This window comes from Lutra lutra, chromosome 9 (genome assembly GCF_902655055.1).
Source record: "Lutra lutra chromosome 9, mLutLut1.2, whole genome shotgun sequence".
Classification (NCBI taxonomy): Eukaryota; Metazoa; Chordata; class Mammalia; order Carnivora; family Mustelidae; genus Lutra; species Lutra lutra.
The window spans coordinates 46678388-46688412 of NC_062286.1; the positions used below are offsets into that span (position 1 = coordinate 46678388).

Consider the following 10025-nt stretch of genomic DNA (forward strand, 5'->3'; position numbering starts at 1 on the left):
TCATTCATTTCATGGACTTCCTAAATTGCTGTTCTTCATCTCTAACCACTGATCCCCTTTTTTGCCCCTAATTGTCTCACCTCAGTTTCACATATCATCATAATACAATAGCCACTTTTTAGTCCGTCTGTACCTACTTGTTAGAATAATAGATTCTTCATACCTTATTATCCCAAACTCCAATATGTGGGCATCAATCCTTCAAGGCCATGATTTTGTTCTTGTTCCTGCTTAATGGTGTAATTGGATTTGCTTTCCTCATGGTAGTCTACTGTTCTAAGTTTTGTAATTTTCATGACTATAAGCCACTTTTTTTTAACCTCTTGGGATATTAACTGATTTATTTTATAATACAGAGCCAAACCCTTTTTGATATCATATTAATACGTCATTTTAGATCATCCCTATGGATGATTAGTATCTTCTACTCCATTTTTCACATTACTTGAAAATTCCAGTGCCATGTTCTTATCACTCTTATTTATCTTTTGCTTTTTCCTGATAAGCATAACAAGAGACTGGATATACAAATGAACAATAACCAGACAATACATGAAAATAGAAGTCTGCATTACAACTTAACAGCAATTAGCAATCAGGAAGCCAACCTATTATCTGTTTTAGCCCAGTTCAGAAAGCCAAATAGACTTTGTAGAAATTAGTCCCAAGAGACTAGGACTTAATTAATAACTGATAATATGTGTAATTTTTTCACCATTTTATAGGACCAATTGGAGAAAGGCAAACAATGCACTTGTAACCTACTGCATAAGACACCCCACCTCTATTTAGTCCACTACAGCATTCCCATGCCAAGAGCCTCCAATCAGGGAATACCTAAAGACTTTCTTTTTCAACTACAAAGCTGTCCCACTCTTTTGACTGCCTTTCAGTCTCTGCCAAATACAAGTGTGGTGGAGCCTGTTTTTGTGGTATTGCAAGCTTTGAATAATCTGCCTTTGATTGTCCTTATTTGGGTGGTTTTCATTTATTTCCAAAGTTAAAACTATATTGAAACATATTCTGATATAAGAAACAAAGCTTGAAGGCAGTCCTTTTCTGTTAGGGCAGGGATGACGCTGTTTGGAGATGCTTTGAAAACCCAGAAAGATCCCTTTGACTGTGATTTTCACTGTGGGTTGTAGACATGAGTGAGTTATATGAGGACTGACTGGCATATAGGCTTCATCACCCACCACCTTCCAATGCACCACAATGTAGCATAATTATGTAGCACAATTTCTTTGAGCCATAAATGCCTCATCTGAAGAAAGGAAGATAAAGAAAACTATCTTATAGGTCAGTTGAGTAAAATAAGTGAAGAGATAAATATAAGTTCCTTAATGTTTATTTCATTCTTATTTCCACTAAAAGGTGTCTAACATCCACCAACACAGAAAGATTGTGGTGGACTGCCATTCCCTCAGGCTGTTTTTCTGATTGAGGATGAGGTATATATGTTTATCTTTATACACATTTATTCTTCAGTATATTAATTAATTTATTCATTTAACTCATTTTCTAAGTTGAATGTCTATTATATTCCAGATTCATCCTTAGACACTGGGGCTGGAGAAGAGGACAAGCATGGTTCCTGCCATGTGATAATGGCAAATTTAGGGAGAAAAGTAATACACAAAGTGATATGAACATAAAAAGGAAATTCAAAAAACTGTAAGGCTTTCCAGAACAGACATCTAGTTCAAAATGGCATACTGAGAACATATGCCCAAGTATGATGAAAGAAACTATATTATTCCTGGAAAGTAAGAAAGCATACTATCTTACAAAGAAGGTTAAAAATTGAATAGTTACTGAACAATAAAAAATAGGATAAAATTAGCAGAAGTATCAAAGCAAAGAAAACAGAAGCCCAAGAGAGCAGATAGTAGTAGCTACTGGGTACCAAGTACAAGGACATTTATATGTATTAGGCCACTAAATCCAAAAGAAGATAGATAAAATTTTTTTCATTCCAGTCTTACAGATGATGAAACTGAATTCCAGAGAGATGATATAACTTGCCTAAAGTCAGACAGCTAAAAGTGGAGGAGATGGGCTATGACTCTGGGGCATTTGGCTCACAGCCTGTGCCCCCAATCATTGCATTTTACTGGCTCCCAAGGTAAAATTAAAGCAGATGGCATAAAGAGCAGGCATATTTCTCCAGCTTCTGTTTTGCCAATTGTGTAGGTGCTCATGCTAGTCAGTAAGTTAAAATTCTGGAAGAGATGGATGACTTTTCTTTTCTTTTCTTTTTTTCAGATTAAGAAGAGGCTCAACTGTTCTAGCCCATATCCTTTAGTTTTAAGTCCACAACATTGAAATAATAATAATAATGTTTGTAAACATTTTAGTAGTATAAATTTATAGTTTTTTTTTAAAGATTTTTTATTATTTATTTTATTTGACAGATAGAGACCACAAGTAGTCAGAGAGGCAGACAGAGAGAGAGAGAGAGAGAGAGAGGAGGAAGCAGGCTCCCCGCTGAGCAGAGAGCCCGATGCGGGGCTCGATCCCAGGACCCTGGGATCATGACCTGAGCCGAAGGCAGAGGCTTTAACCCACTGAGCCACCCAGGCGCCCCAATATAAATTTATAGTTTTTATTATAATAAATGTCAGTATCATCCAGAAATTAACAATAACAATTACTATTACAGTGTTACTTATAATGTTATAGGTATGCAAAAACTTAGAGGAGGCCATTTAAGGATGGGGCAATAATCACTGCATCCACAGTAGCTGATGAGAAGAGGAGATGCTGCTCTTAAAGGATTAATCATTCTATGAGACTTTTAGTGAATAGTCACAATGTTTCTATTAACTAGGTAAATTACATTCTACTCCATTGTACCACCTTTGTGTCCTACACAGTGCCGGGAATACCATAACTGTTTTAAAAATGTGAAATGAATAAATGAATTATAATGTATATTTACTTAAACTAAAAATAAGTAGAGACTAGAAACCAGTCTGGTTTCTATTTTGATCTCTCTCTTTTTAGTTTCTTGAAATAAAAGATGAAATAAAGTACTGTTTTGTTTTTTTTTGTTTGTTTTTTTTTAAGTCACCTTTACCATCACTAAATGAGCCAGGCTTTTAAATTATTAGTGAATCTTTTGTGCTACTTATTTAAGCTTCTTTCAAGTTATTGAAACTTACTAGTAATAACTTTTGAAGCTATTGAGTCTTTTGAGGAGTTCAAAGATTCAAGGCTTTGATATCTATGTATATGTATCAGGTACACATGCACATAACACAGATACAGTCAAATTTGCTTTGTGACATTTTCAAGTGTCATTTTCATATATTAAATATTGTTATGCAAGAAATATGTGTTTTTCTATAAATACACTTTAGAGAGTCTGAATTTTTTTAACAAATATTTCATTTATTTGAGAGAGAGAGTGTGTAAGCATGGGGAATGGGAGAGGGAGAGGGAGAAGCAGCCTAGGCCTGGGATCATGGGGCTAAACCTGGGACCATGACCTGAGCTGGAGGCAGTCACTTAACTGAGTGAACCACTCAGGCATCTTCTGAATGAATCTGTAGTTGAAAAAGCTTAAAATGAGACAAATATAATAAAAATAGCTTGATATCAGCAGAAAATATAATAGACATTTCTTTTCTATGATTCTAAGACTCGATTTTTTTTAAGATGTTTATTTATTTATTTGACAGAGAGAAAATCACAAGCAGGCAGAGAGGCAGGCAGAGAGAGAGAGGGGGAAGCAGGCTCCCTGCTGAGCAGAGAGCCTGATGTGGGGCTCAATCCCAGGATCCTGGGACCATGTCCCAAGCTGAAGGCAGAGGCCTAACCCACAGAGCCACCCAGGTGACCCAAGACTCCATTTTTTAATCAAAAAATTTTTTTCTTTGCAAAAAGTTTGGGAAATATAGCTTTTAAAAAGAAAACATGCAGACTATTAGAAGAGCATTAATTTTGTTTCCTTAAACATTGTGAAGACCGTGTCATCCAATCTAAACTGAAGGAAAAATGGGTGATATTCAGATTTTCAAATCCTTGAGCATTGCATATGTGGTTTGAAATTTTTGAAATATTATCTGAGTAGTGATTAAATCATTGCTCTCTCTTTCTTCCTGGGGTTTTTTTTTTTTTTTAAATTTTATTTATTTATTTGACAGAGATCACAAGTAGGCATAGAGGCAGGCAGAGAGAGAGGGGAAGCAGGCTCCCTGCTGAGCAGAAAACCCAATGCGGGGCTCGATCCCAGGACCCTGAGATCATGACCTGAGCCGAAGACAGAGGCCTTAACCCACTGAGCCACCCAGGTGCCCCACTGGGGTTTTTATCTTAAATAGATATTTTAACATATTAAGATATTACAGAAATCCTTTTTCTTTCCACGGCTTCCATAGGGATTATCACTTTTCTGTGACTCATATAAAAAGCAAATCAAAGACACGTTACTTTAATATCATTTATTTTTGATTTAGGGAGTAATTCAAAATATTAAACTCACTATTTTATGAGCATAAACTAAAGTATTTATGCAAGAAACTAACAAATAGGATTCTTCAACATAGGATTTATCACAAAGACTGTCAGTCCAAAGTCTCCTTCCCTCACTTAGTGATGGCCTATTTCCTACTGAGTGGCCCATAAAATGGAGAGTGATATTGGTTAGGGGTCTATATTTTTTAAAATAGTCCATACACAACAAATAAATGTGCTTCTACTAGGATAGATACCCATACAGGTATCTGGAGTAAGAAGGAAACAAGATTAATAGTGGAAAAACTGATCACTTACCACTTTTTGGGAAATAAAATATATCAAAAAAACAAAAAGCTGTGCACCTCACTGCTGAGTGCCAGTTTTTTTTAAAAGAAAATATATTTTATTTTATTTTTTTTAAAGATTTATTTATTTATTTGACAGACAGAGAGAGACCAGAAGTAGACAGAGAGGCAGGCAGAGAGAGGGGGAAGCAGGCTCCCTGCTCAGCAGAGAGCCAGATGTGGGGCTCGATCCCAGGACCCTGAGATCATGACCTGAGCTGAAGGCAGAGACTTAACCCACTGAGCCACCCAGGCGCCCCAAGAAAATATATTTTAGACTTGGTTCTCCTTGTGATCTTAGCTCATAAAGCTCTCACTATCATGACATGTGTCTTGAGTGGTGTTCTGGTTTACTCAAATTTGGTGCACGTTGAATTCTTCCCCACTCACTACCTAGCTCTCAAACATACACAGCGGATAAAGGACTCTTTCTACTTATTCCTCAATGCACCAGTTGATTTGGTCATAATGACCACTGTTAATAATTTAAAGATGATGACCTCGTTCCTCCTCTTTTCCATCAAACACTTTGGTACAAAGTCTGTGAACAGAATCCTGTCTTTCAACTTTTCCCTGCAATAAGTAGGTGGCATCTCTCCTTGGCAGAGTCTGTGCATGGAGCCTTCTCTTTTAACTCTGCCATGTAATAATGAGGTGGTGTCCCTCTCACCCCTCATCTCACAGAGGCCATGGAGACTGCATGGTGAATCCCCAAAAACCATCTCTACCCTGCACAAACAAAAGCAGAGATCCCTTCCCTGCCGCCTCCTCACTATTTCAGAGACTGTGTGGGTGAAGTGTTGTTCTCGGAGTAGCACACAAATAGGGTGGACTAGATTAGCACTACAAAAGTTTTGTGTAACTAGAGTGACAACTGAACCCTCTCCTACAAAAAGTGGCTAGAAAATGCAGTTTTATCCTAAATAGGTTGATGACCTTCTAAAGTAGAGTATTTAAACAGAAACAAAATTTCAAAATATAATTGTCAAAGCATCTAAGATAAAATTACTTGTCAAACCCCAAACCAGGAAAATCTCAAGTTGAATGAGAAAAGATAACAGACACCACTAACTATCAAGATAGCACATGCTGAAATTTGGAACATGAAGAGGGAGGAGGAGCAACAAAATGGGTAAATATATAGGTAAATACAAGACTTGTCTTCTCCTCTTGAATTTTAAAAATTATGCTTGAAAAATTAAGATCAATAACCATAGAGGTACCTGGATGGCTGAGGTGGTTAAGCATTGACTCTTGATTTTGGCTCAGGTCATGATCTCAGGGTTCTGAGATTGAGCCCTCCTCTGCACTGTTTGGGCTCTGCGCTGAGTGGGGAGTCTGCTTGGGATTCTCTTTCTCCCTCTCCCTCTGCCCCTCCCCCCAGTCTCTCTCTAAAAAACAAAACAAAACAAAACAAAATAAAACAAAAAGAACAATAAAGTTGTCTCAGGTGGTTCTCAATGTAGGTAGACAAGTATATTTTAAAACAATATAGTAAAGGGAGGTAGTTAAGTGACCTAAATTCTAAGATCATTATATCATACTTAAAGTGCAAAATATTCAAACTTCTAGGTTCTTTCCATTAGTTGTCTTCAGTCATCATGTTTGTTTCCTATAGATTTTTTTTTTAAGATTTTATTTATTTGAGAAACAGTGTGTGAGAGACAGCCCAGGGTGGGGGGGCAGTTAGGGTGGTAGGGGGAGAGAGAAGCAGGCTACCTGATGAGTAGGGAGCCCGACTGGGGGCTCAATACTGGGACCCTGGGATCATAACCTGCATTGAACAAAGGTGGGCACTTAACTAACTGATCCACCCAGGTGCCCTATAGCTTTTTTTTTCTTTTGAAATACAGTTTCTTTACTGGTTGGCCAATATCTCTTGTCTTTAATTATAAAGTTTATTTTTGTGGGAGGATTTCTTAACCCACTGAGCCACCCAGGCGCCCCCTTTTTTTTTTTTTTTAAAGATTTTATTTATTTATTTGACAGAGAGAAATCACAAGTAAGCAGAGAGGCAGGTAGAGAGAGAGGAGGAAGCAGGCTCCCTGCTGAGCAGAAAGCCCGATGCGGGGCTCGAACCCAGGACCTGGGATCATGACCTGAGCCGAAGGCAGTGGCTTAAGGAGGATTTCTTATATAGTCACCATTAACCTCAATATTGCTTCTCTTTTCTTTATATGTATACTATTTCTATAGAAAAGCAAACAGACATATTATTTTGGAGATTCAGAAATCTGAATTACTTTGATAAGATTTAAGTGTAAATCCATTCCTTAAATTTCAGAGTTTTTCTAATACTCTTCATTTATTTCCTTTTAAAGACTTTATTTAGGTATTTATTTGACAGGGAGAGAAAGAGAGAGCATACAAGCAGTGGGAGTGGAAGAGGGAGAGGGAGAAGCAGGTTTCCCGCTGAGCAGGGAGCCTGAGGTGGGGCCTTGATACAAGAGCTCTGGGATCATGACCTGAGCTGAAGGCAGAGACTTAATCAACTGAGCCACCCAGGATCCCCTCTAATACTCTTTAAACTAGAAGTCATCTTTCTTCTATAGTAATTGTATAATGGGTTAAACCCAATCCTTCTAAAATTAATTGAGAATCACTGCATTAGAGATTTAAATAAAAAAAATGTTCTCTTTCAAGAAAATTAAGTGTTGCCAACTAATGTCTATGTGCATCTTTCTTTAAAACTGTTTTCTTGATATTTGCATGTTTTTCTTAGACAGGAGGTATCAGTGAAGAAATAGCAAACTTTCTATGTGAGCTAAGGAAGGTTCTGGTTTGGAAAAAATCAGGATTGTTCTATTAGGAGAACCATTTCATAGTACACGTCAGCAAATTATAGAATTCAATAACAACTTGATAGCCATAATACTGGGAAAAGATACCCAAAGACTTGGGGCAGAATTAGAATGTCTGGATGAACATAAAAACCACCTGTAAATTAGAGATATTACTGTGGGCAAATGAATCAAATATGTTACTGCTAAAGATAAAATAACTAAGTTCCTATCCTACAGAAACAAAATTGATTTTATTTGAAATTAGAAAAAAAATAGTAGATTTGAGCAAACAAACCATTAATACATAATAATAGAAGTGTGCAACTGTTTTAAGACTTTGGTAGCCATGACCAAAGAACTCCTGAATTTCATTTAAGTTGGTAAGTATGAGGTAAAGCAATTGTCAATTACCAACTGTCTGATTCACTTTCTGGAAAGTAGAAACCTTTGTATATTATATAAGCGCAATCATTGAGCAGTATCCTAATAAATCCACAGTGGACAAACAAAAACAGGAAAACATGACCGAATCAATAAATACGTGAATAAAAGTCCTAAAGCCTTCAATTCAATGAAGCAGAGCACTGAACCCCTTACAAAACAGAGCCTTACACTTGGTCTTTTACTATTTTCTGTAGGAAAACAGGCTAATAATAATAATAATGATAATAATGGGATATATTTAATTTTTACTAACATAAACCAAAAAAACAAACCCAAACAAAACAAAAGGAACAAAACCAACATCAGAAAGCCACCCAATGATATGAAGCAGTTTAGAAATACACAGTTAATAATAACCTTTAGTTATTTTTTTACTTCCACAACATACTGGGTTTAGATGATCAAATAAGTTATTAATTAAACTCAATTGGTTTATACTCCATTATTAAGATATCCCACTAATTTAAAAGTAATACATAGGGGCGCCTGGGTGGCTCAGCAGGTTAAAGTGTCTGCCTTCGGCTCAGGTCATGGTCCCAGGGTCCGGGATCAAGCCCCGAATCGGGCTCTCTGCTCAGCAGGGAGCCTGCTTCCTCCTCTCTCTCTGCCTGCCTCTCTGCCTACTTGTGATCTCTCTCTGTCAAATAAATAAATAAAATCTTAAAAAAAAAAAAGTAACACAAGAAAGTTGTAGATAATACATTTAAATTAGATGTATGTCTTTTTAGTCATTTTTCCCCACATGGTGTATATAATTGGATTATATATGTTAATCATTTCCTTAATATTTAAATGTTTGCATTTAATGTATATGTATTTTTTGCAAATACGATTTTTAGTGATAGCAGAATAAAGGTTTGCATAAAAAATGAAAATATTTTGTGGTCATCATGATATTTAAAACTGACGCTTGAAAAAAATTTCTGTGAATATCCTTTATGTAAGTGTTTTAGAATTTTCATGAAATATACACACACCCAGGTCACCACTATCCAAATGAGGAAGCAGAATGCTCCCAGTATCACAAGTAATCACTGTGCTCCCTTTCTTGTTACTACATCTTTCTCTGCCAACAGTAAGCACTATTCATATTTCTGCCACCACAAAATAACTTCGCTATTTCTATATTTATTTAATGGAATTACTTTGTGTCTAGATCCTTTGTTCCATATGTGGTTTGAGATTCGTCATACTGTTGTTGCCTAGAGCAATAATTTTGTTTCTGCTGCTTGTGAAGTGTTCCACATACATATAGCCACAAACTCACCATCTGGGTAGGTCTCGAGAGGACGTGGACCGCCGGGTGACCCTGTGAACCGGACTCATGATGGGAGGGGTCCTCACCTCCTGTCCTGTCCTTGGAAAGCATCTTCAGGGTACCGTTCCCACACTGGGGCTGCCTCAAGGACATCGCCTCCAGAGAGTGACGTGTTGTTCAGATTGACCACCTCGACCACCCGTTGACCGAAAGCCGGACCCTGGCTATTGGAGGTTCCTCATTTCCGGCCCTGTGCATGGAATGTTGGTTCCACCCACCATTCCCACGCCGGCGGGAGCCGCTTTTTAACGGAAACAACCTTACTGGCCAGAGCAATGCGCTGTTGAGACTCCCTGGGCTGTGTGGCTGGACTGCATCCTTAAACCCTCTATGTAAACTTTTACGAATCTGGCAGATGAGTGCAGAACCCCCTCTACCTGCAGCCACTCAAGACGAGCCTCACTGGTGAGTTCCCTTGCTTATGGAGCCCGCCATCTCCCAATCTGGAGTGGTCTGTTTCTTTCTACAGCCTCTCCTTGCCCGCTGGGTAGTCAGCCAGTTTGGAGTTTCACCCGGGAAGCTCCTATGAATGGATGTGAGACATCACATCCATTCATAATGCAGTTTTTCATTTTCCTAATGCATATTTTGGTTGTTTAGAAATAGAATGCTTGACCAGAAGGCACGAAACATACTAGGCTTTAACAGAAATCGGCAGAGGATTTTTGCAAAGTC

At 37.7% G+C, this 10025-nt stretch overlaps 1 long non-coding RNA gene across 1 annotated transcript in view; it reads right to left on the bottom strand.

Annotated features, from left to right (window-relative positions):
- LOC125109952 (uncharacterized) overlaps nt 1-9443 on the bottom strand; it is a 74107-nt gene extending 64664 nt beyond the window's left edge. The window contains exon 1 of the long non-coding RNA XR_007130393.1: nt 9377-9443. This is a non-coding gene — a long non-coding RNA (uncharacterized LOC125109952). The remainder of the gene's footprint in view (nt 1-9376) is intronic.
- Between the last annotated feature and the right edge of the window lie 582 nt (nt 9444-10025).